General features: G+C 39.5%; 1 long non-coding RNA gene across 1 annotated transcript; it reads right to left on the bottom strand.

Moving 5' to 3' along the window:
- Positions 1 to 20: 20 nt before the first annotated feature.
- LOC123044859 (uncharacterized) lies at positions 21 to 2,819 on the bottom strand. The gene is made up of 2 exons (XR_006420584.1): positions 2,185 to 2,819; positions 21 to 1,535 (listed from the first exon to the last, which is right to left on the bottom strand). It is a non-coding gene; the product is annotated as an uncharacterized lncRNA (long non-coding RNA).
- Between the last annotated feature and the right edge of the window lie 21,596 nt (positions 2,820 to 24,415).

Raw genomic sequence — 24,415 nt, 5'->3', positions numbered from 1 at the left:
CTTCTGAAAACATACACAAATTAGAAGGAAAAACTTCCACTTATACAAGGAAATTTGAGAAGCACGATTTTATCGACAGAATAATTCATAAGGTAAATGTGTTGCAGCCCAGATCAAGTATTCACTATACATCATGAAAACGACAGGTAATGTTATCTTTGTCTTCCTGGTACAAATTTCACTTACATCCAAATCTTTTGTGAGACTGAATAACCAAAACCAGCTGAATGACATGTTCCATCCATGGCATAATAATTTAGAGTTCATCTATATTCTTCTGGCATTGGTAGCTTCAGTTAAGCTTTACTGAATTCACGGTGAGCATCAATAGGTCGGGGGCTGGACGTGGTTGTGGTTGTGTTTGTTCTCATTGGTTAAATGAGAATCACGGCGCTGCCATGACTCCACTCCACGTGCTTCCTCACGGCACAGTCCTTGATGCTGCTCCATCTGTAGAACCCCCTGCCCTCTATTAGTTCATACTGAATTGCTTGATTCAATTACCACCTACAATGAAAGCTTGCAGATTTCACCAACGGCTAAACAAAAAGTATGCACAAAGCTACACGAGAATGATAATGAAAATTTGATCTCTTTCCTGTATGCCTTTCGTATCAAGAGAATATATTTGGAAATGTGCTTAACTGTAACTGTCACAAAGAAACTTGACAAGATTTTAACAAGCAAATCTGTTAATATACAAATCTGACAGAAGATCATTAACACCTTGAACAACAGTTTCGTGTCATGTTCAGTTGCAACCCGATGACACTATGTCAAACTAAAGATCATTTTTTCTGAGACGCAACCAAAGATTAATTGATCATCTAATAAAACCTGATTGAACACAACAAAGGATATAAAAGCGGCATCCAAGATCTAAAGCATTTAATTCCAAAACAAAGCCCGGCGTATTGACAATTATGTCTGTTCTTTTTTATTTCTTGACCAAAATCTTATTGATATAAGCAACAACATTTTAAATCATGTAATGCAGAGTTGCACACACAATCAGTACCTTTTTTCTTTCAAGAACTCCATAAATGAACCTGTGATATATGATGAACATGCAGAACACAATTTCAGAAAAGAAATAAAGTTTGCCTTTGTTTGTTATTTCCAAATAGAAGAATTCTAAGTACTAGTTTGTAGACTGATAAAAATACTGTTGCATACGGTAGAGAGCCTAGCGTATAGTCTGTGTAGCCTGAGCTACAAAGGAACTTTGTGATAGTCTGGCAAGCTTCCCAACGAAATTACCTCAGTAGATGCAATAGTTCATGTCAGAAAATACCAAATATAGAAAGACAATGATGAAGCTGCTTCTGCATTCCGCAAGTGTATCTAACAAGATTAAACATATTAGCTTCTTTATTGTACAAATAAGTTTGTTCGCAACCACCATATGCAATTGTGGAGTGGCGGCCGAGTTCTATGACCAAATCAATTGGATGTTAAGAGAACATCATAGTTTGCAACACATTTCCCTCAACCTCGTCACGCCAAATAGACCATAACTTTTCTGCACTTGCCCACTGCAATAATACATGCAACAATATACCAGTTAATTACTCATGAAAGAAAGAGGTGAGTGGATGAGTACATAATTGATCTGGCTGGAAGCCGCCGGAATGAACTGGGTCAAAATCAATGTGGATGGCTCATGGCTCTATCATCAGGGCAACAGGAGTTGCGAGTGTGGGGATGGTTTTACAAGATAACTGGAAAGGTTCTGCTTTCTACAGGGAGAGTGCTTCAAGCGTGCACTAATGCCGAAAAACTAGAAGCTATGTCTTGCCTGGATGGCCTGAGATTAGCAGCAACACGGTCATTTATATGAACCAATATCAATTTAGTCTTCAGACATGATGTCAAAAATTCTAAACAACAAAAAAAAACTAACTGAATGTTAAACTGTGCTTCCACAACAAAATGAGCTACTGATTTGTCACTAATTTTAAAAAGAATCGACTTGGTCTAATACTATAACCTTAGCATAAGCAGTATAATTTCATATAACATGGTCATTTCGTTCTGCTCTCACTACAACAAGGCCAAGTGATTCCCTGACAAGTAATTTCCCCATCACAACTTACCACCCCCATTTAGATGCCAAACTCAAAACACACAAATTCTGCCGACACAAACAAACTTCAGTATATCAAAAATAGGAAGGGATTTTACCACGGCATGGAGGCGGCCAAGTTAGAGGGAGGTAAGGGGCGGGGCTTGAGCTCATGGGCGCGTGCAGGGAGCCAGTGACCAAACTTGAAAAGTATGTCAATCATATTCATACCTAGTCAATGAAAAAACAACCCAGATCAATGGGCCCAAATCAATCAGGGAGGCGAGGATCAATCAAGGATACGAGGATGGAAGAAGAGAGATAAGAAACTTATCGAGCTCATGGAGCACCTCGCCGCGGCCGAGCGCCGCTCCGCCGCCGAAATCGCGATCCAACTTGGCGCCGTCACTTCAGTAGAGCCACCGCAGAGCCACCGCAGCCGGCTCGTGCCCGCTTGGATGGAGTGGCCTGCTCTGTTAGCCTACAGAGAAGGGGAACCGCCATGGCTGCGTGTCGAACAGGTCGGGCAGCGTAGGTAGATGGTGCGGGAAATAGCATAGCCCTCCCACGATCTGTAGAGTTGGTTTTCTCCCGATTAGTTCGGTAGGAGAGAGAAGAGGTAAATTTACCTCGCTTTTTTCTTTTGCGCACAGGGTCTCCATGCTGTAAGAGCTAGCAATGCGTGAGGTAAATTTATGTTTCATACTTTGTTTTTTCACCGCCTGATGTGTGGTTCGGCTGGGGTGAGGAATAACAATTCTTCATCCTGGATGACGAATAGCGCGACCCTATATATATATATATATATATATATATATATATATATATATAGGGAAAATCCATCCTACCACCCGGTGGTAGTTACCCCACATGTCTCATATACTACCATGTGGTACTATATATACTACTTTATTATTTTAAATATGTTCATATACTATATCTAAGATATTTCAAAACAAGTTACATGAAAAAATTGCATATGAGCCCATAGTTTTTGTTATATTTGTGAAATACGTATATATTTGTACGTAAAAAAAGCATACTCAAAAAATGGTACATACGCCCTAGAAATTTGTATATATACTACCTAATCATTGTTATATACTACATACTACATGTACATACTCTCGGTTTCGATAGATATTACATACAACATACAAAACGCAAATGGTAATAACTACCACTGCTTGTAGGATATATATATATATAGTAGCACTATTCTAATTCCAAGATTAAAATAACTATTCGGATCACGTCAGGCCTACATAGGGCCCGATGGGATGTTCTCGAACTCCCGGACTAGTAAGAAAAAGCCCAACCAAGCTCGACCTTCCCCGATTCTAATCCCCCGCCTGCCGCTCCTCCTGACCCAACCAGCGACGTGCTCGCCGCTCCACCCCCAACAGGCGCCGCTGCCACTACCTTGCCCTCAACCGGAGATGCGGCCACCGCCCTGCCCCCAACCGGAGATGCTGCCGCCGCCCCAGGATCCTGCCGCCACCGCCACCTGTGCTCACCACCGCCATCGTGGCCCCGGCCACCAACCGCGCCTCCGCCGCGTCCTCCCCCTGCTTCAATCGCAGCAGCGGCCTCCCTTCCCCTTCCTTCCATGACGGTGGCAGCTCTTCGTCCCCGACCGGTGCAGTGGCTGCCCCCATCCCACCCCGTGAGATCCGTAGCAAATGCCCCCATCCACCCCGCGTGATCCGCCACTGCCGGAGCCGCCCTCCGCCCTGCCATGAGTTGCTGCCCCCGCTTCGGCGCGTCACTGCCGGCAATAGCTCCGGCGATGAAGGGCTTCGCCTTTTCACCGACCTCTGCACGGGGACCTCTGCCGACGGGTACGAGGGGATGCAGCAGTTCAATATAGCCCCTCCACGCCGTTCAACTCCTGTAGCCAGCTCGCTAAAGCCAGCTCCCATCCCTTTGTCGCCCAGTCGTCCCACCCTTGGCGTTAGCTCAGGCTGCTGCCTGGACGTCGCGCCTAGATGCAAGCTGGCCATGGGGTCGCCACCCCTCGTGCGTGACCTGCATGGGCATCTATCGCCGACTTTCTTCGATACGTCTCATCGACCTTCCCCGGCATCTCTCACACCATGCGCAGCTTCCCTATCCATGTGCCACATCCCGCGGGTGTTGTGCTCTCTGTCTTTTTGCTAGTTCGTTTTCTAGTTCATTTTCCTAAATCTCACATATAAATGCTGCTGTTATGCTCTCTGTCTTTTTGCTGGCTTGTTTGTTCAAGTTTATACAGAAGATTTGGAAATTTGTATGTGAAAATTAATTGTTTGTTCAACTCGTTCGTTCTCTCCTAAATCTCAAGTATGTACAGGTGCTGGTGTGCCAGAATAAGATTCAGAAGTTTGTACTATAAAAATCAGTAATTAATTCTTTGTTCAAGATTGTGTACAGAAGATTCAGAAATTTCCCCAATTGATAGTGTGCCCTCTACCTATTTGTTTTATGCTTATGATAACTTACTTTAATTTTTCTGTTCTTTTTGCACACAGTGAACGTACAAAGGGTCAATGTAAAATGCGTATGTTCCCATGTGTTTTGCCCGTTTGCTACGTGAGTCTGTAGCTATTTCCTCGCTTTAGCGTTAATGCTTGTAAGGAAACTTTTGTAACTAAGCGTTCACTTTGATTTTCCTTTGCTTTGCACTGTGACGTACATAGTCTGATGTGCTTTTTTTCCTGAGCTTATAAGTAGGATGTCCACTATATTTAAAAACTTACTAGTGCTTGATGTCAGGTCTGTCCCTCCTTCCTCCCCTGCCTGCTGTCCTAAGTAGTGGAGGACACAGCTACCTGAGGGGCGAAGCCCGTCCTCACAGCATCCGTAGTCGCACCGCACCCTGCAAAAAGTAAATAAATCACAAGTTCAGAATAAAATAAACGAGAAGTACAAAAACAACCTTTACTGCCTTATGTTGTTTGCCAACAATCTTCAGTTTCTTCAGTAGCTCGTGCACACTTTGCCTAAGCTAGTATGTTCAGAATCTTAAATTGATAGGTGACCTACAGGGACAACCATGTTGATGGTGATTGAAGAAGGATTCCCATAATATTATTACTAAATACCGAAGGCCAACTTTTATGCACGATGTGGGAGGATCCCAGGAATTGTTCTTAACCAGTCGATGGATTTCAAGAGATGCGTTCATATCTCACAAGTTTCCAGGGGTTCAAGCTCATTTCTATAAGGAATGCCAAAGGTTCAACAGCAGCACACTGCTGGTGAAAAATCTCTGAACATGTGCAGTGCAATCATGGAAAAAGCTTGCATCTTTATCGCTTAACCACTGTTGATCTCTTTTACAGTTTTTGTTATGCATTCTTCACTGAGTACTACCATTGAACATATCCATGGGAGATCCATGCTATGGTACAGATTTGTGAAATTACTTTATACTCATTAGTACTATTTCATTGTGGGTAAATGGACGCATGACCTTATCTATCAACAATTTATTTTTTTCACTTGATTTGCATCCAAATTATTTTATTACTATTCTGATTCGAGTGCCTTGTGCATGGATGTCCTTCACAGTACACAAGCTGCTTGTGTTAATACCTACGAGACAATAGTATCTACATGAACACTTTGCTAGTGACAAAAAAGGGGGGTCAAGTGCTAAAATAATTTGGTTTTCATGTTTAAAAAAATCTAGAAGCTCAAGTTAAAATAACAAAGCGGTTCGATATTCTTTTTAAAATAATCAGATTATTCCCATTTCAAAGAAACCTAGAAGTTCACATAAAAAAGCAGAACGGTTCAATGTTTATAAGAAACGTTTTTTCCATTGTTATTGAGAAAAACAAAGAAGTTAAAATTAAAATAACTAACCAGTTCGGAAAAACTAAATAACAAATTTTCCCGGTTCCTAGAAAAATAGAAGTTCAAATTAAATAACGGAGTGGTTTGATGTTTATTACAACCCTGTGAGTTTCCTCATTACAATAGAATAAACCAGGAAGCTCAAAAATAAAAAAATCGAGCACTTTGAAAAGTTTATAAAAAATGGTGTTTCTATATTTTACTAAAAAATTAGAGAAGTTCAAATTTAAATAACATAGAAGTTCAAAAAATGTTTATTCCAAAACCAAGAAAGTCAAATTAAAAAAATCGAGCACTTTAAAAAGTTCATGGATTTCCTCCTTTTTTTAAATATCCGAATATTCAAATTTTAAAAAGTGAGCGATTCGATGTTTGTTTGAAAAATCGGATTTTTCTAGTTACTAAAGAATAAAACCAATAAGTTCCATTTCAAATAACAAAGAAGTTCGATGTTTCTAAAAAACCTCCAATTTTGAAATTTCTAAAAATACACAATGAAGTTCAAATAAAAAAGGTACTCCCTCCTTCCATGTATATAGGGCCTAACGCGTTTTTTGAGACTAACTTTGATCACATGTTACACAAAGCACACCATCAAATTTGTATGTGGAAGAGCTTGTAATAATATAATTTTCACATTATAATTCTTATATATTATATAATCTTATCAATAGTCAAAGGCAACCTCAATGTATTAGGCCCTATATATATGGAAGGAGGTAGCAGTGCGGTTCAATATTTATAAAAACTCAGATATTTTCGAGTAACCGAGAGAAGTTCAGATTGATAACTGCCAGAAGTTCGCGTACTACATAGTGTGCATTGTATGGAAAAAAGAAGGGAAAAGCAAAGGCTAAATTTTTTGTTGCTAGTAGTTCAAGTGCTCGGCCCGAGAAAGTTCAAAAATTCTTGTGAGAGATGTTGAACAAAAATGCGTGACAGAAGTTCAAGGTGAAAACGGCGGGAAGTTCAACTACTACACGGAATGTGTGTCAGATAAGAATATAAGAATAGAAAACAAAAAACTTAAAAGGTTTGCTGCAAGAAGTTCACGCGCTCCTCCTAGCATAGTTCAAAATTCATGTGCGAGACGTTCGTCGTTCATTTACATGTTGAAAAAAGGCAAATAACGATGTTGTTTTGCCATTTTAAAAACTACTCTCAAACGACAACGAATTTGTAACACCCGTCTACATGGAAAACTTGCTGCTATTCATAAGCTTTTGAACGATATATTATGTGCTACATTTCGATGAACGGTTTAAAATTTTCATGTATACCATTTAAAACATGTTTTTATATATTCAAAAAATTCTTTTGAACCATCGCGAGTATGAAAAACTGATTAACATAGGAAAGTTGTGTGTTTTCAACAGCTTTCCATCAGTATATCATTCACTTAATTTCGGTAAGTGTTTTGGGAGTTACGGGCACAAAAAACACGTCAAAAGCAGAGTGAAGTTCAAAAAGAACCGCCACAAAAGTTCAAAAAGAGCCATCACAGAATTCTCCCAAATTTAGTGAAAACAACGAGAAATTCAAGTACTGCAAGGAATGCATTTCAGGTGAGAATAAAAGTATAGAGAAATAAAAGCTTAAGAGGTTTGTTGAAAGAAGTTCAAGTGCTCTGTCAGGGGAAGTTCAAAAATTCTTAAGAGAGAGGTTCACCTTGTAAAAAACTGAGCAATAAGTTCAAATAAAAAAGTACTACAAAACCCATTATAAAAATGGATTTTTATCGTTTGTAAAAAAACGGAGAAGTCCAAATTAAAAAGAGGAACATTTCAAAAGAATTTATGAAAAAAATCCCCGTTATAAAAAACTAGAAGTTCAAATTAGAATAAAAGGAACAAGTAAAAAAGTTTAAAAAAATCCCGTTTCTTAAAAAACTAGAAGTTCAAATTTAAATAACGGAGCAGGAAAGTTGTATATTTTCAACAGCTTATTCATGTGCAGCAGAAGTTCAAGTCAAACTAACGGGGCGATTCAGCGCTTATTCTTGCAAAAGTGGAGAAAATTATACACGCTCTGTAGGTCAAAAGTTTGGCTTTAATTTATGTTTTGCGAAGCTCAAAATGTTGTGTTCGAGAAGGTCAAGTGTGTTATTGCTACGTCTTGAGCTTGCATTGGTTTTCCTTGAAGAGGAAAGGGTGATGCAGCAATAGTAGCGTAAGTATTTCCCTCAGTTTTCGAGAACCAAGGTATCAATCCAGTAGGAGGCTCCTCAGAAGTCCCACGCACCTACACAAACAAATAAGAACCTTGCAACCAACGCAATAAAGGGGTTGTCAATCCCTTCACGGCCACTTGCGAAAGTGAGATCTGATAGAGATAATAAGATAAGATAAATATTTTTGGTATTTTTATGATATACATAGGAAAAGTAAAGATGCAAATAATAGTAGACTGAAAGCTTATATGATAAAAGATAGACCCGGGGGCGATAGGTTTCACTACTGGCTTCTCTCAAGATAGCATAAGTATTACGGTGGGTGTACAAATTACTGTCGAGCAATTGATAGAAAAGCGAATAATTATGAGATTATCTAGGCATGATCATCTATATAGGCATCACGTCTGTGACAAGTAGACCGACTCCTGCCTGCATCTACTACTATTACTCCACACATCGACCGCTATCCAACATGCATCTAGTGTATTAAGTGCATAAAGAACAGAGTAAGGCATTAAGAAAGATGACATGATGTAGAGGGATAAACTCATGCAATATGATATAAACCCCATCTTTTTATCCTCGATGGCAACAATACAATACGTGCCTTGCAGCCCCTGCTGTCACTAGGAAAGGACACCGCAAGATTGAACCCAAAGCTAAGCACTTCTCCCATTGCAAGAAAAATCAATCTAGTAGGCCAAATTAAACTGATAATTCAAAGAGACTTGCAAAGATAACTTAATCACACATAAAAGAATTCAGAGGAGATTCAAATATTTCTCATAGATAAACTTGATCATAAAACCACAATTCATCGGAGCTCGACAAACACACCGCAAAAAGAGTTACATCCAATAGATCTCCAAGAAGATCGAGGAGAACTTTGTATCGAGATTCAAAGAGAGAGAAGAAGCCATCTAGCTAATAACTATGGACCCGAAGGTCTGTGGTAAACTACCCACAACTCATCGGAAGGGCCTTGAAGATGATGTAGAGGCCCTCCGTGGTCGATTCCCCCTCCGGCGGAGCGCCGACGAAGGCTCCAAGATCAGATCTTGCGGATAGAGAAGGTTACAGCGGTGGAAATAGTTTTTCATGGTGCTCCTTGATGGTTTCAGGGTACATGGGTATATACAGGAGGAAGAAGTAGGTCGGTGGACGCTCGAGGGGCCCACGAGGGTCGGGGGCGCGCCGGCCACCCTCGTGGCCGCCTGCTCTGTTGCTAGACGTCCACTCCAAGTCCCCTGGATCATGTTTGTTCCAAAAAGATCGCTCCCGAAAGTTTCATTCCGTTTGGACTCCGTTTGATATTCCTTTTCTTTGAAACACTGAAATAGACAAAAAAACAGCAATTCGGGCTGGGCCTCCGGTTAGTAGGTTAGTCCCAAAAATGATAGAAAAGTGTAAAGTAAAGCCCATAAACATCCAAAAAGGGTAATATAATAGCATGGAACAATCAAAAATTATAGATACGTTGGAGACGTATCAAGCATCCCCAAGCTTAATTCCTGCTCGTCCTCGAGTAGGTACATGATAAAAATAGAATTTTTGATGTGGAATGCTACCTAGCATAATTCTCAATGTAATTTTCTTTATTGTGGTATGAATGTTCAGATCCAAATGATTCAGAATAAAAGTTCATATTGACATAAGAAATAGTAATACTTCAAGCATACTAATCAAAGCAATCATGTCTTCTCAAAATAACATGGCTAAAGAAAGTTCATCCCTACAAAATCATATAGTTTGGTCATGCTTCCATTTTCGTCACACAAGAATGCTCTCATCTTGCACACCCCCGATGACAAGCCAAGCAATTGTTTCATACTTTAGTAATCTCAAACTTTTTTCAACTTTCACGCAATACATGAGCGTGAGCTATGGATATAGCACTATGGGTGGAATAGAATATGATGATGGAGGCTGCATGGAGAAGACAAAAAGGAAGAAAGTCTCATGTTAACGAGGATAATCAACGGGCTATGGAGATGCCCATCAATTGATGTCAACATGAGGAGTAGGGATTGCCATGCAACAGATGCACTAGAGATATAAATGTATGAAAGCTCAACAAAAGAAACTAGTGGGTGTGCATCCAACTTGCTTGCTCACGAAGACCTAGGGCATTTGAGGAAGCCCATCGCAGGAATATACAAGCCAAGTTCTATAATGAAAAATTCCCACTAGTATATGAAAGTGACAACATATGAAACTATCTATATGAAGAACATGGAGCTACTTTGAAGCACAAGTGTGGAAAAGGATAGTAACATTTCCCCTTTTTTATTTTCCTTTTTTTTGGGCCTTTCTTTTTTGCCTTTCTTTTTTGGGACAATGCTCTAATAATGATGATCATCACACTTCTATTTATTTACTACTCATGAGTTACAACTCAAAACTAGAACAAGATATGACTCTATATGAATGCCTCCGGTGGTGTACCGGGATGGGCAATGAATCAAGAGTGACATGTATGAAAAATTATGCATGGTGGCTTTGCCACAAATACGATGTCAACTACATGATCATGCAAGGAAATATGACAATGATAATGCGTGTCATGATGATGAACGGTATGGTGGAAAGTTGCATGGCAATATATCTCCGAATGGCTATGGAAATGCCATAATAGGTAGGTATGGTGGCTATTTTGAGGAAGATATAAGGAGGTTTATGTGTGATAGAGCGTATCGTATCACGGGTTTTGGATGCACCCGCGAAGTTTGCACCAACTCTCAAGGTGAGAAAGGGCAATGCACGGTACCGAAGAGGCTAGCAATGATGGAAGGGTGAGAGTGCGTATAATCCATGGACTCAACATTAGTCATAAAGAACTCATATACTTATTGCAAAAATCTACAAGTCATCAAAAACCAAGCACTACGCGCATGCTCCTAGGGGGATAGATTGGTAGGAAAAGACCATCGCTCATCCCCGACCGCCACTCATAAGGATGCACAATCTAAGAACACCTCATGTTTCAAATTTGTTACACAACGGTTACCATACGAGCATGCTACGGGACTTGCCAACTTCAACACAAGCATTCTTTAAATTCATAATCACCCCACTAGCATGACTCTAATATCATTACCTCCATATCTCAAAACAATTATCAAGTATTAAATTGAGCATAGCATCCAATTCACTTCCTATGATAGTTTTTGTTATACGCAACTTGGATGCCCATCATTCTAGGACCGATTTTATAACCATAGAAAATACCATGCTGTTCTAAAAGACTCTCAAAATAATATAAGTGAAGCATGATAGATCAACAATTTCTTCAAAATTAAGCCACCGCCGTGCTCTAAAATATTTAAGTGAAGTACCAGAGCAAAAACTATCTAGCTTAAAAGATATAAGTAAAGCACATAGAGTATTCTAATAAATTCTAATCAAGTGGGCTTCTCCCAAAAGGTGTGTACAGAAAGTATGATTGTGGTAAACTAAAATGCAAAGACTAATATCATACAAGACACTCCAAGCAAAACACATATCATGTGGCGAATAAAAATATAACTCCAAGTAAAGTTACCGATAGATGAAGACGAAAGAGGGGATGCCTTCCGGGGCATCCCCAAGCTTAGGCTTTTGGTTATCCTTGAATATCTTGGGGTGCCATGGTCATCCCCAATGTTAGGCTCTTGCCACTCCTTATTCCAAAGTACATCAAATCTTTACCCAAAACTTGAAAACTTCACAACACAAAACTCAACTGGAAATCTCATAAGCTCCGTTAGTGCAAGAAAGAAAAACCACCACATAAGGTACTGTAATGAAATCATTATTTATTTATATTGGTGTTAAACCTACTGTATTACAACTTATCTATGGTTCATACTACTTAATACTAGCCATAGATGCATCAAAATAAGCAAACAACACACGAAAAACAGAATCTGTCAAAAACAGAACAGTCTGGAGAAATCTGTAACTCTCAAACACTTCTAGAACTCTAAAAGTCCTACCAAAATAGGAAGTCCTTCCAAATTTGTCTGTTGATCTACAGCAAAAAGAATCAATGCAAAATCACGTTTCTGTGAATTACTAAAATTATTTTTGTGCGCGCAAAGTTTCTGTTTTTCAGCAGAATCAAATTAACTATCACCATATCCTATAGGTTCTACTTGGCACAAACACTAATTAAAACATAAAAACATATCTAAACACAAGGTAGATGAAAAATGTATTACTAAACAGAAGTAAAAACAAAAAACAAAGATAAAATTGGGTTGCCTCCCAACAAGGGCTATCGTTTAACGCCCCTATCTAGGCATAAAAGCGAGGATAGATCTAAGTAGTGCCATCTTGGGCACTCAATTCATAAGTAGCTCACATGATAGATTCATAAGGTAATTTAATTTTCTTTCTTGGGAAGTGCTCCATGCCTTTCCTTAATGGAAATTGGAATCTAATATTCACTTCCTTCATATCAATAATTGCACCAATCGTTCTAAGGAAAGGTCTGCCAAGAATAATAGGACATGAAAGATTACAATTTATATCAAGAAAGATAAAATCTACGGGCACATAATTCCTATTTGCAACAATAAGAACATCATTGATCCTTTCCGTAGGTTTCTTAATGGTAGAATCCGCAAGGTGCAAATTTAAAGAGCAATCATCAAGATCATGGAAACCTAGAATATCACATAAAGTTTTCGGAATCGTGGAAACACTAGCACCCAAATCACATAAAGCATAACACTCATGATCTTTAATTTTAATCTTTATAGTAGGTTCCCACTCATCATAAAGTTTTCTAGGTATATAAACTTCCAAATTAAGTTTTTCATCATAGGATTGCATCAAGGCATCAACAATATGTTTGGTAAAAGCTTTATTTTGACTATAAGCATGAGGAGAATACAACACGTATTGCAACAAGGAAATACAATCTACTAAAGAACAATTATAATAATTAAATTCCTTGAAATCCAAGATAGTGGGTTCAATGCTATTTAAAGTCTTGACCTCTCCAATCCCACTTTTACCAAATTTAGCATCAAGATCTAAAAACTCCGAATCATTGGGACGCCTTTTAACTAAAGTTGACTCATCTCCAGTCCCATCATTATTAGGATTCATATTGCAAAACAAATATTTAATAGGGGACACATCAATAACTTTTAGATCTTCATCATTATTTCCATGGAAACTAGAAGAACATGCTTTTACAAAGAAATCGTTCTTAGCACGCAATCTAGCGGTTCTTTCTTTGCACTCATCAATGGAAATTCTCATAGCTTTGAGAGACTCATTGATATCATGCTTAGGAGGAGTCTATCAAGCGAAAGTCTATCAACGTTCCTAGCCAAATTATCAACTTTAAGCAATTTTTCTTCAAGCAAGGCATTAAAATACTTTTGAGAGATCATAAATTCTTTAATGCTATTCTCAAAATCAGAGGGCATCTTATTAAAATTACCATAAGAATTATTGTAGGAATTTCCATAATTATTAGAGGAATTACTAGGGAACGGTCTAGAATTAAAGTTTCCTCTATAAGCATTGTTACCAAAATTATTCCTACCAACAAAATTCACACCCATAGATTCATTATTATTCTCAATCAAAGTAGACAAAGGCATATCATTGGGCTCAATAGGAGCACTCTTGGTAGCAAACAATTTCACAAGTTCATCCATCTTTCCACTCAAAACATTAATTTCTTCTATAGCATGCACTTTTTTACTAGTAGATCTTTCAGTGTGTCATTGAGAATAATTAGCCATAATGTTTTCAAGGAGTTTAGTAGCTTCTCCTAAGGTGATTTCCATAAAAGTGCCTCCCGCGGCCGAATCTAAAAGATTTCTAGAAGCAAAATTCAATTTGGCATAAAAGTTTTGTATGATCATCCATAAATTCAAACCATGAGTAGGGCAATTGCGAATCATCACTTTCATTCTTTCCCAAGATTGGGCAACATGCTCATGATCAAGTTGTTTAAAATTCATAATATCGTTCCTAGGAGAGATGATCTTAGCGGGTGGAAAATACTTAGAGATAGAAGCATCTTTGCACGTATTCCATGAATCAATACTATTCATATGCAAAGACGAAAACCAGACTTTAGCACGATCTCTAAGTGAAAACAGAAATAACTTCAATTTAACAATATCATTATCCGTATCTTTCTTCTTTTGCATCTCACACAAATCAACAAAGTTGTTTAGATGGGTAGCGACATCTTCACTAGGAAGGCCGGAGAATTGATCTTTCATAACAAGATTCAGCATAGCAGCATTGATTTCAAAAGACCCAACATCATTAAGAGGAGCAATCAGAGTACTAAGGAAATCATTATTACTGGTATTGGAAAAATCACACAATTTGGTATTATCTTGCACCATCGTGACAAGCAATCCAACACCCAAGCAAACAAAAAGGCAAGCGAAAGAGAGAGAGAGGAGGTTGGGAAAGAGAGGGCGAATAAAATGGTAAGGGTGAAGTGGGGGAGAGGAAAACGAGAGGCAAATGGCAAATAATGTAATGCGAGGGAGATGAGTTTGTGATGGGTACTTGGTATGTCTTGACTTGAGCGAAGATCTCCCCGGCAACGGCGCCAGAAATCTTTCTTTGCTACGTCTTGAGCTTGCGGTTGGTTTTCCTTGAAGAGGAAAGGGTGATGCAACAATAGTAGCGTAAGTATTTCCCTCAGTTTTTGAGAATCAAGGTATCAATCTAGTAGGAGGCTCCTCAGAAGTCCCACACACCTACACAAACAAACAAGAACCTCGCAACCAACGCAATAAAGGGGTTGTCAATCCCTTCACGACCACTTGCGGAAGTGAGATCTGATAGAGATAATATGATAAGATAAATATTTTTGATATTTTTATGATATAGATAGGAAAAGTAAAGATGCAAATAAAAGTAGATTGAAAGATTATATGATAAAATATAGACCCGGGGCCATTGGTGTCACTAGTGGCTTCTCTCAAGATAGCATAAGTATTACGGTGGGTGAACAAATTACTGTCGAGCAATTGATAGAAAAGCAAATAATTATGAGATTATCTAGGCATGATCATATATATAGGCATCACGTCCGTGACAAGTAGACCAACTCCTACCTACATCTAATACTATTACTCCACACATCGACCGCTATCCAGCATGCATCTAGAGTATTAAGTTCATAAAGAACAGAGTAACGCATTAAGAAAGATGACATGATGTAGAGGGATAAACTCATGCAATATGATATAAACACCATATTTTTATCCTCGATGGCAACAATACAATACGTGCCTTGTTGCCCCTGCTGTCACTGGGAAAGGACACCGCAAGATTGAACCCAAAGCTAAGCACTTCTTTCATTGCAAGAAAAATCAATCTAGTAGGCCAAACCAAACTGATAATTCGAAGAGACTTGCAAAGATAACTTAATCACACATAAAATAATTCAGAGGAGATTCAAATATTTATCATAGATAAATTGATCATAAACCCACAATTCATAGTATCTCGACAAACACACCGCAAAAAGAGTTACATCAAATAGATCTCCAAGAAGATCGAGGAGAACTTTGTATTGAGATTCAAAGAGAGAGAAGAAGCCATCTAGCTAATAACTATGGACCCGAAGGTCTGTGGTAAACTACTCACAACTCATCGGAAGGGCCTTGGAGATGATGTAGAGGCCCTCCGTGGTTGATTCCCCCTCCGGCGGAGCACCGACGAAGGCTCCAAGATCAGATCTTGCGGATACAGAAGGTTACGGCGGTGGAAATAGTTTTTCATGGTGCTCCTTGATGGTTTCAGGGTACGTGGGTATATATAGGAGGAAGAAGTAGGTCGGTGGACGCTCGAGGGGCCCACGAGGGTCGGGGGCGTGCCGGCCACCCTCGTGGCCGCCTGCTCTGTTGCTTGACGTCCACTCCAAGTCCCCTGGATCACGTTTGTTCCAAAAAGATCGCTCCCGAAGGTTTCATTCCATTCGAACTCCGTTTGATATTCCTTTTCTTCGAAACACTGAAATAGACAAAAAAACAGCAATTCGGGCTGGGCCTCCGGTTAGTAGGTTAGTCCCAAAAATGATATAAAAGTGTAAAGTTATGCCCATAAACATCCAAAACGGGTAATATAATAGCATGGAACAATCAAAAATTATAGATACGTTGGAGACGTATCAGTTATCTCAGCAAGTTCAAAATAAATTTAAACATGCAAGGTAAAACATGCAAGAAAACAAAAAGGGAGAAGTTCAATTTCTAAAGATGACACGGTTCAATGTGTAAACCAATGTTGAAAGAAAACAAAAAGAAAATGAGAAGTTCAATTTCTAAAGATGAAGCGGTTCGACGTGCAATCCAATGTTGGAAGAATATAAAAAGAAAGGAGAAGTTAAATTTCTAAAGATGATATGGTTCAACGCGCTAAACAATGTTAAAAGAAAATAAAAAAGAAAAGGAGAAGTTCAATTTCTAAAGATGATGCAGTTTGATGTGCAAACCAATGCAAAAACACACACAAAAATGTTGTTTTGGTGTTTTAAAATATTTTTATTCATAAAAATGATTAAGAAATAAAACCAAGAAGTCCATATTAAAAAGATGGAGAAGTTCGATGATTATAGAAAACTCAGATTTTCCTCGTTATTAAAAATACGTCAGAGTGAAAACAACAAGAAGTTCAACGTGAAAACAGCAGGAAGTTCCGGTATGAAAACTCAGATTTTCTTCGTTACTACACTGATGAATTTCAACGTGAAAATAGCAAGAAGTTCGATGATTATAGAAAACTCAGATTTTCCTCGTTACTACACTGAATGAATTTTGGATGAAAAACTTTTAAAACCGTCGAGAGTATGAAAAAATGATCAACACGGAAAAGTTGCGTGTTTATAGCAGCTTTCCATCGGTATATCACTTGCTCAATTCCGGTGAGTGGGTGGAGAGCTGCGAGCCAAAAAAGCACGTGAAAAATAGATTGAAGTTCAAGTACACGTGCCGAGAAGTTCCGGTTCTTCACGCGGAGCATTTTCGAAGAATCAGTTTCGCGATAAAGACAGAACGAATGATCTTGCCATTTTCGCAATTAGTTGAAAACGTCTAGGAATCAGAGAAAATAATCAACATAAAAAAGTTTTGCATTTTCCGTAGCTTTTCAACGGTATATTATTTGCGTCATTCCGATAAAGTTTGTAGAAAATACTACGAAGATACGTTTTCACCATTTTCTAAACTAACTTAAAGCCGTAAAGAATTGAGAGAAACAATACATACCAAAAGTTTCGCATTTGTTCAAGCTTTCCAACGCCATATCATTTGGTGCATTTGGACGCACGGTTAAAAAATGAGCTCGAAAATACGAACTCGGTACGACTTGTACCGTTTTCTAAATTACTCTTAAACCGTTCAAAATTAGAAAAAACTTTCAACATTAAAAAGTAGCACATTGTTATAAGCTTTCCAATGCCATATCATATGCCTCAATTGGATTAGCTGTTTAGAAATGGCATCAAAAATACGAACTCGGCTGTTCGGTTTGCAAAATTTTACATTTTTTGAAATTACGCTTTAACCATAGGAAATTAGTGAAAACTTTAAACATGTGTAAGGAGCGGGTTTGCAAAAGCTTTCCAACGCCATATTATATGCCTCATTCCGATAGACGGTTTAGAAATGCGATCGAAAATACGATTCACGTTTTTTGTGTGAAGAAAAAACGGTTTTCAAAACTGCTCTTAAACCGCTTACATTTTGCCAAAAATTTAAGTTGGGTCATGATACTGGTCTCCATAGCTTTCCAACGGTCTATCGCAAGCCCCATTTGGGCAATGTTGGCGGAAGTTCAACCTAGTTCACTGGGAAGTTCAACGTACTACTAGAGGGGCATGGTTATTGGCAACAAACTAGCCTATTTTGTGGGGTCATGTGTGGAACGTCAACGCATGACTTTGACCCAAAAAACAAGAGAGGTTATACGACCAAGGTGGTGATTCTTCTTGGTCAGTCTTATAATACACCTTGGTGAGATGCCCCCTCCCACCGACTCAAAGTGTGTGTGTGTGGGGGGGGGCACAGTACTACTTCGTACTAGATGAACCTCCGTGGGGTCGGGGATTCCCGGTTAAATTGCGATGCACATGTGCCACATCAAATTTGTGATTTGGTAACTGAGAAGAACACATCGGTGGTCCCTCATATCGTCCACATTTGATCGGAAGCAAAGGAGGGAGGGGGGTTGATGCAGTCCGTCCGGTTTTGTGTTACGATACGGTGAGATGTCAGACCTAGCTATTTGGGGACATGCGTTCATAGCTAGGATTCCCCTCCCGGCAACACTAAGTGTGTGTGTGTGTGTTTGGCGCGGGGGGGGGGGGGGGATAGCAATAATAACATGCGCTTTGTGTGACATGTGCTACATCAAAGTTTTGCATTGGGTATTTGAACATCAAACCACCCTTTTCATACATATATTTGGTCCACATGCAAGTGTGTTCGTGTTCTGGCCCTTTCCCGTGTTTTTTTGGCCAAATTTATAAACAGCAGATGAGTCGGACGCAGCAACCGTCTACGATCGGGTACAAAATAGACACGATTACATAGGACTACCCATGTGTCGTGCTCCTGCCCCTATCGCCCACATGATCAAAGTAGATTGGGCTCCATGAGGCTTCCCTCCCCCTCTCGAAAATATCTACTCCCTCAAAATCTCAAAAATATCTACTCGCGTCCGTGTAGATGGTTTTTCTGTTTTATAGCACACGATTAGTATGTCTGGACCGTGTGTGATATATGTTACTCCCGCTCTGCTTCAATCAGTAGATCCAAATTTCTGTAGCCCCGACATTTTACTCCCGTCCCGCTTTGCTTCAATCCCTTGATCCAAATTTCTGGTAGCCCCGCCATTTTACCCCCGCCTAGTAAAATTTTCAGTACTCGTGACATTTCCTCAAACACCACCTTGGACCCCCTCCACACACACACCCCAATCCCCCGCTCACACACATACACACCACCCCTCCCTTGCTCCAAACCTAGCTAGGTCGTCGCCACCGCCGCCTCCATCGTCAATGTCTGCCGGTCTGCCCATGCAGCTTACCTACCGATATATATACCCTTTCCTCCCTGAGTTTCTTAGATGACGCGTGCAAAACGCCCCCTTTCCCAGAGATCCCCATCCCCACCCCCTCCCCCACTCTAGAGAGTCGGAACCTAAGCCTGGCTATGCTTCTCGGGGAGCTCGAGGAGCGAATGGCCCAAAAGAGCTTTACCGCGGCCTCTTCGCCCAATGTCGGCGAGGTGGCCGCCGAGGAAGCTGACGACAATGACTGGACCTAGATTGAACCTTTCAATCAGCGGGCTAGAGTATTCTGGCCTGTCATGGACGCCGGCTACGACATCGAGGTCGTCGACACCGACATCTTGACACGGGTTATTTCACAGGTTAAGTTACCCACCCCCAACCCTTCGGGTTTGACAACTGTCGCTCCCATCGATTGCCATGCCGCTCATCTCCTGCAGCTCGTTATGAACGCCCCTTTTGGTCATTTTTGAAGGACACGTTCTGTGATGCTGGCCTAGGATCCTAAGCTAGCAAGTCAGACCTCATCAACAACGACCACGAGGAGGAGCCAATCTGTGACAAGTGAGGAAACCCATGATTTGTTTTCTCGAACCCCTTTTGTAGTGAGAACCTATCCAGTATTTATTGCTATATTAGATTTTTTGCATTACGACTTGTTTGTTTCTACGGTTATGGTTGTTTGGTTGTTTGTAGTTAGCATATGTCCATTTTCAATTGCCATCTTTGGTTGTTCATAGTATGCCTTGTTTATTTCAGCTATTAACAATGTGATGTTCTATATGTGCTAGTATGACCTCTGCAGTTCAATTTCATCAATACCAAATTTAACAATAGCTCTATGAATGACTATATTTGGTTGTTGTTAAGCATGTTGTACTGCCTCCGAGTCTTTTTAGTTCGCATATAAGATTTGTCTAAAATCAGGCCTCTTAAAGGTTGACTAACTTTATAGAACAAAATACCAACATTCACAATATTAAATAAATATCAGAACATGTGTCATGAATTAAATTTTCATATTGTATAACTTTAGCATGCTAGATGTTGATATTTTTTCATATAAATAAGGTCAAAATTTATGAAGTTTGACTTCAGAAAATTCTTATACGGAGAGTAAAAAGGACCGGAGGGAGTATAGAACATGCCTTTCCATTTGATTTAACAATGGCACTGTTTGGATACTCTAACTTAGCTACAGGTTAGATTAGTTTCTAGCTCATGAAAGTTAAAAAGGGAGAGAGAGATGGGTGGAATAGTTGATTATATTGCTTGAGCCTCGTGGGAATATATATATAGGACTACAAGGTCGTCTTGGAGTACAAGTCAAGGTAGAATAAATCCTACGCTATCCTACGTTTCCTAAATAACAATGAACAAACTCTAGCCAAAGAGGTGTTTGGATGACAGTGTTAGATTGACAATAAATGCACTAGTAGAACTAGCCCCAATCAAAACCTCTTGGGTGGGATAGTTGTTTTGGGTGGGTTTGATGCAACTAGCTCAAACTAGCCCTCATGTTTGGATACTTTAGGGCTATTTGATCCCAAACTAACTCAAACTAACTCTAACCCATGGATCCAACAGGGCCACTAACTAGTGTACTTAGACTTGCACAATACAAGTCTAAATGACCACGTTTGCTTGTTTTTAATTATTAGGCTTGTTGAAGTTAATAACACACCTTTCCACTTCTTGTTTTAAATATTAGGTTTCTAACAATTTGGTCTTGCACATGTAGGTCCTGCTGTCAGAGGTTTTGACCCACTGTTTGACCCTTTTTGCATATGTGGAAGTGAGTTGTCCATTAATATCAGTCATGTCAAGACACTCAGAAAGATTGTTATGATAAAGAAATTAGTGACAAAAAACAACAAGATCTTTGTCTACACAATGAAGAAGACATCAGTTCACTACGGGATGGTACTAACTGTTATACCTTGTCTTTTTAATTCCTTTACGTCATTTCAAATCTAGAGAAGATATTTATGCATGTCCTTGTTTTCAGGCCTTTCCAAAGTAGTTAACTGATGATTACCTCTCAAACCACCTGTATGGTCGGGAGGCGACAAAGGTTTTCATAAAACACCCACGGTTCAATATTGAAGTGTTCTTGAAGAGGACGAAGAAAGGACGGTCAATCATCCACAGGCACTAACCTAAAGTTGCAAAGACCTTCAACATCAATGAGGGCTCAATATTCGCCTTCCGCTTCAACAGTTTTCTAGATGAGATTCATCTGTCTGTGTTCCATCTACAATGCTAATTTCGGAAGGTTGTAGATGTTGCATGTGAAACTTGGTGCTGGTGCAGTTGTGTAATGGGGTAGCTGAGTGCTGAAGCTATATGATGTTGTACTCTGATGTATATCAATTATGAAATCCTGCTTCCTTAATATGGAAATGAAATATATTGTGTGCTTAATATGAAATGTCAATTAGATTAATAAATGGATTATTAGTAATAGGGCAATTGGCCTGCTAATGGCCAATTAGCCTACTAATTGGGTTTCTCTGTTGCAAACGGTTATTGAGAAAACACCATGGGTAATGACCTCAAGCAACACACACAGTTTCTAGGAATAAACCGTGTTGGATCAATGAACAATCACACACGACACCATCTTGAAAACTGTTTGCGCTAGGCCACCTTGCGCAAATGATTACCACATAAAAAGTGTGTGTGATGGACAACCTTTGCCACACAGTTCTTCTACGCACCGTGTCTGATGCATTCAATAACGCAAATGATAAAATTGTTAATATCATGTGCAATGGCAACACTATCACAAATGATTTAATGGGGAAAATTGTGTGTGATGTACCTGCGAACGGAAACGTTTTCCTCGGAGTGATTGTGTGGGATGTATATACAAACGGAAACATACTTCTTGGATTAACAATGTGGGTTGTACATACTAACAGAAACGTATTCCTTGGATTGACTATGTGGAATGTACATACGAACGGAAATGTTTAGCGGGGACTGACTGTGTGGGATGTACCTATGACCAGAAATGACTTCGTGTGTATAATTGTATTTTGAGCACTACTATACGTATAAGCGTATTTGATCACTCGCCGGTCGCACACGACCTCATTTTGCCGAGCGTGTGTGCCAGGAGGTCATATTCCCGATGGTTTTTGGGTCGTGTGGGAAGGACCCCCCTATCACAGTCACTCACCTGGCGACAGTTCCGAACACCATCGCGGAAAGGGGTTAAAAACCGTTTGCATAGCACCTCGCTATACCAGTGACACATCCTATGTGAGGTTGAGAGCCATTTGAGTGACTCCACCAGCCATATGGGTGAGAGCATCCTTGAGGGAGTGAGTGAGCCACAACACTTAGTTAGTGAGATAGTTGAGATGGCATGTGAGGCCACTATGATTTCTAACGACTTAACCTCAATTTGAGTGTGTTTTTTTCTTTGGTGATAGATGTCCAACAAGACAAAGCGCCAATCCTAGATGAGTCCATACATCCAATGAACAAACCAATGGCCATGATGGATGATTACACACCCCCACAGGGTACCATCAGGATGATGAAGCTATTGACCAAGCGTCAATTTTTTCCACGTCACCTACAGCACATGAGGGGAACTCTAAAGGTAACAGAGGTGATGGTACTTAACTTGTCCCACTAGTGGACTATCTTGACATGGATTGCTTCCATGATGTTGATCACCTTACGGATTCACCACATACTATGTATTCTACATGCTTAGATATGCCACCCATTTATGATGAATATGATGATGGGCATGTTGAATTGCCTGGTTGTGATGCTATGCTCCATAGGATATCATGTGAAACTTCTATTGGTCACATTATGTTTGACAATCCATTAAACATGTCATATGCTATGAGTGAGATCTCCCCTATTGCATCATTTCAATCTCAACATAGTAACTATGCATGCCCCATTGAAATAAATACCATTTGCACTTATGGCATAGATGATGACATGATGGTTATTGGATTTTGCATCTCTTGCGATGATATTGCTATGCTACCTTTGCAAAATTTGTGGAATTCATCTCATATGCCATGCCATGAAAATTATTGTGCATCGCCTGATTGCATCGGTTGTTTGCACCATATGCATACCATTCATGACAATGCTCTAGATATTACTAGTGATGCATTACACAATTTGAGTCTCTATTATCTATACATAAGAACAAAGCTATCATGATGGATGACATGTTTCTATATCATGCATCTCATTTATTTGAGCATTGGATATTTTGTTCTAACCAACACATGCACGTGCGCATCATAATGGATGATGTGTACATATACCACGCACACACAATTTCCCCTTTTCCTTTGTTTGGTGTAGGTACTTATGAACACTCGACCTCACAATCCCATGAGTTGACGAAACAAGCTCTTGAGAGCAACGATGATTTGGGATCCCATGGGTTGTCCTTTCCAACGTTTCCTTCATGCAAGAACTTTGCGCATATCTTTTACTTGGCTCTCACACGGATATGGGCTATATAATACTTATTACCTTATGCCCATTTTACCATGTTCACTTTGTATGTTATGCTTGCTTTTATGCCTTTGCCATGCAAATGTGACCCTTGCTTGCATTTACCCATGATTCACCATTCTACTACTACTATGTGTATTTGCATGCTTGGTGAATATACTTGTTGCTATTGCCATGTTCTATCCATGATCCATTCTATTATTGATTCTTGTGTTGGGAGAGTCGTGATGTTTCATTGCTATTTACATAGAACTTCTTGCCAATACAATGACGATACATTACTCAGATCTTGTTTTCATGCTTGTGATATGTCATGCGCATTATATTTGCACACATGACATCATTTCCATTATTACTTCTAGTATGTTGCATCTTCGCACTACTAGCTTGCATGACTTGTTTACTAGGATCACTTGCTTTGTCGCATCACCCATGATACAAAATTTCTCATTGCATTGGGTTGATAACATATATATACATGCCTCTCACTTGATTTACATTGATAATTATCACTTGTCTCCAATAGTTGCATCTCTCATATTCACTTGTCGTGAGTGCAACCATGCCATGCTTGTTGATCTTGGAGACTTGGACACCTTATTTGTGAAGCATTCTCATTTGATTGAGCCTAATGTCTTTGGTTGTAGTTGCATCATATGCTTTCATACCATGCCACACCTTGTCCTTTCTCATGATAAGAATGATGAAAACACTTGTTGGGTATCTCACCACATGAATGATAAGCTTTGCTTTATGCCAACCTCATTTGTTTTTTCGAGTGTTTGTCATGTTCT

Source organism: Triticum aestivum, chromosome 2B, assembly GCF_018294505.1.
Source record: "Triticum aestivum cultivar Chinese Spring chromosome 2B, IWGSC CS RefSeq v2.1, whole genome shotgun sequence".
Classification (NCBI taxonomy): Eukaryota; Viridiplantae; Streptophyta; class Magnoliopsida; order Poales; family Poaceae; genus Triticum; species Triticum aestivum.
The sequence above is the reverse complement of the archived record's forward strand: the minus strand, read 5'-3'. Positions and strand labels throughout refer to the sequence as shown.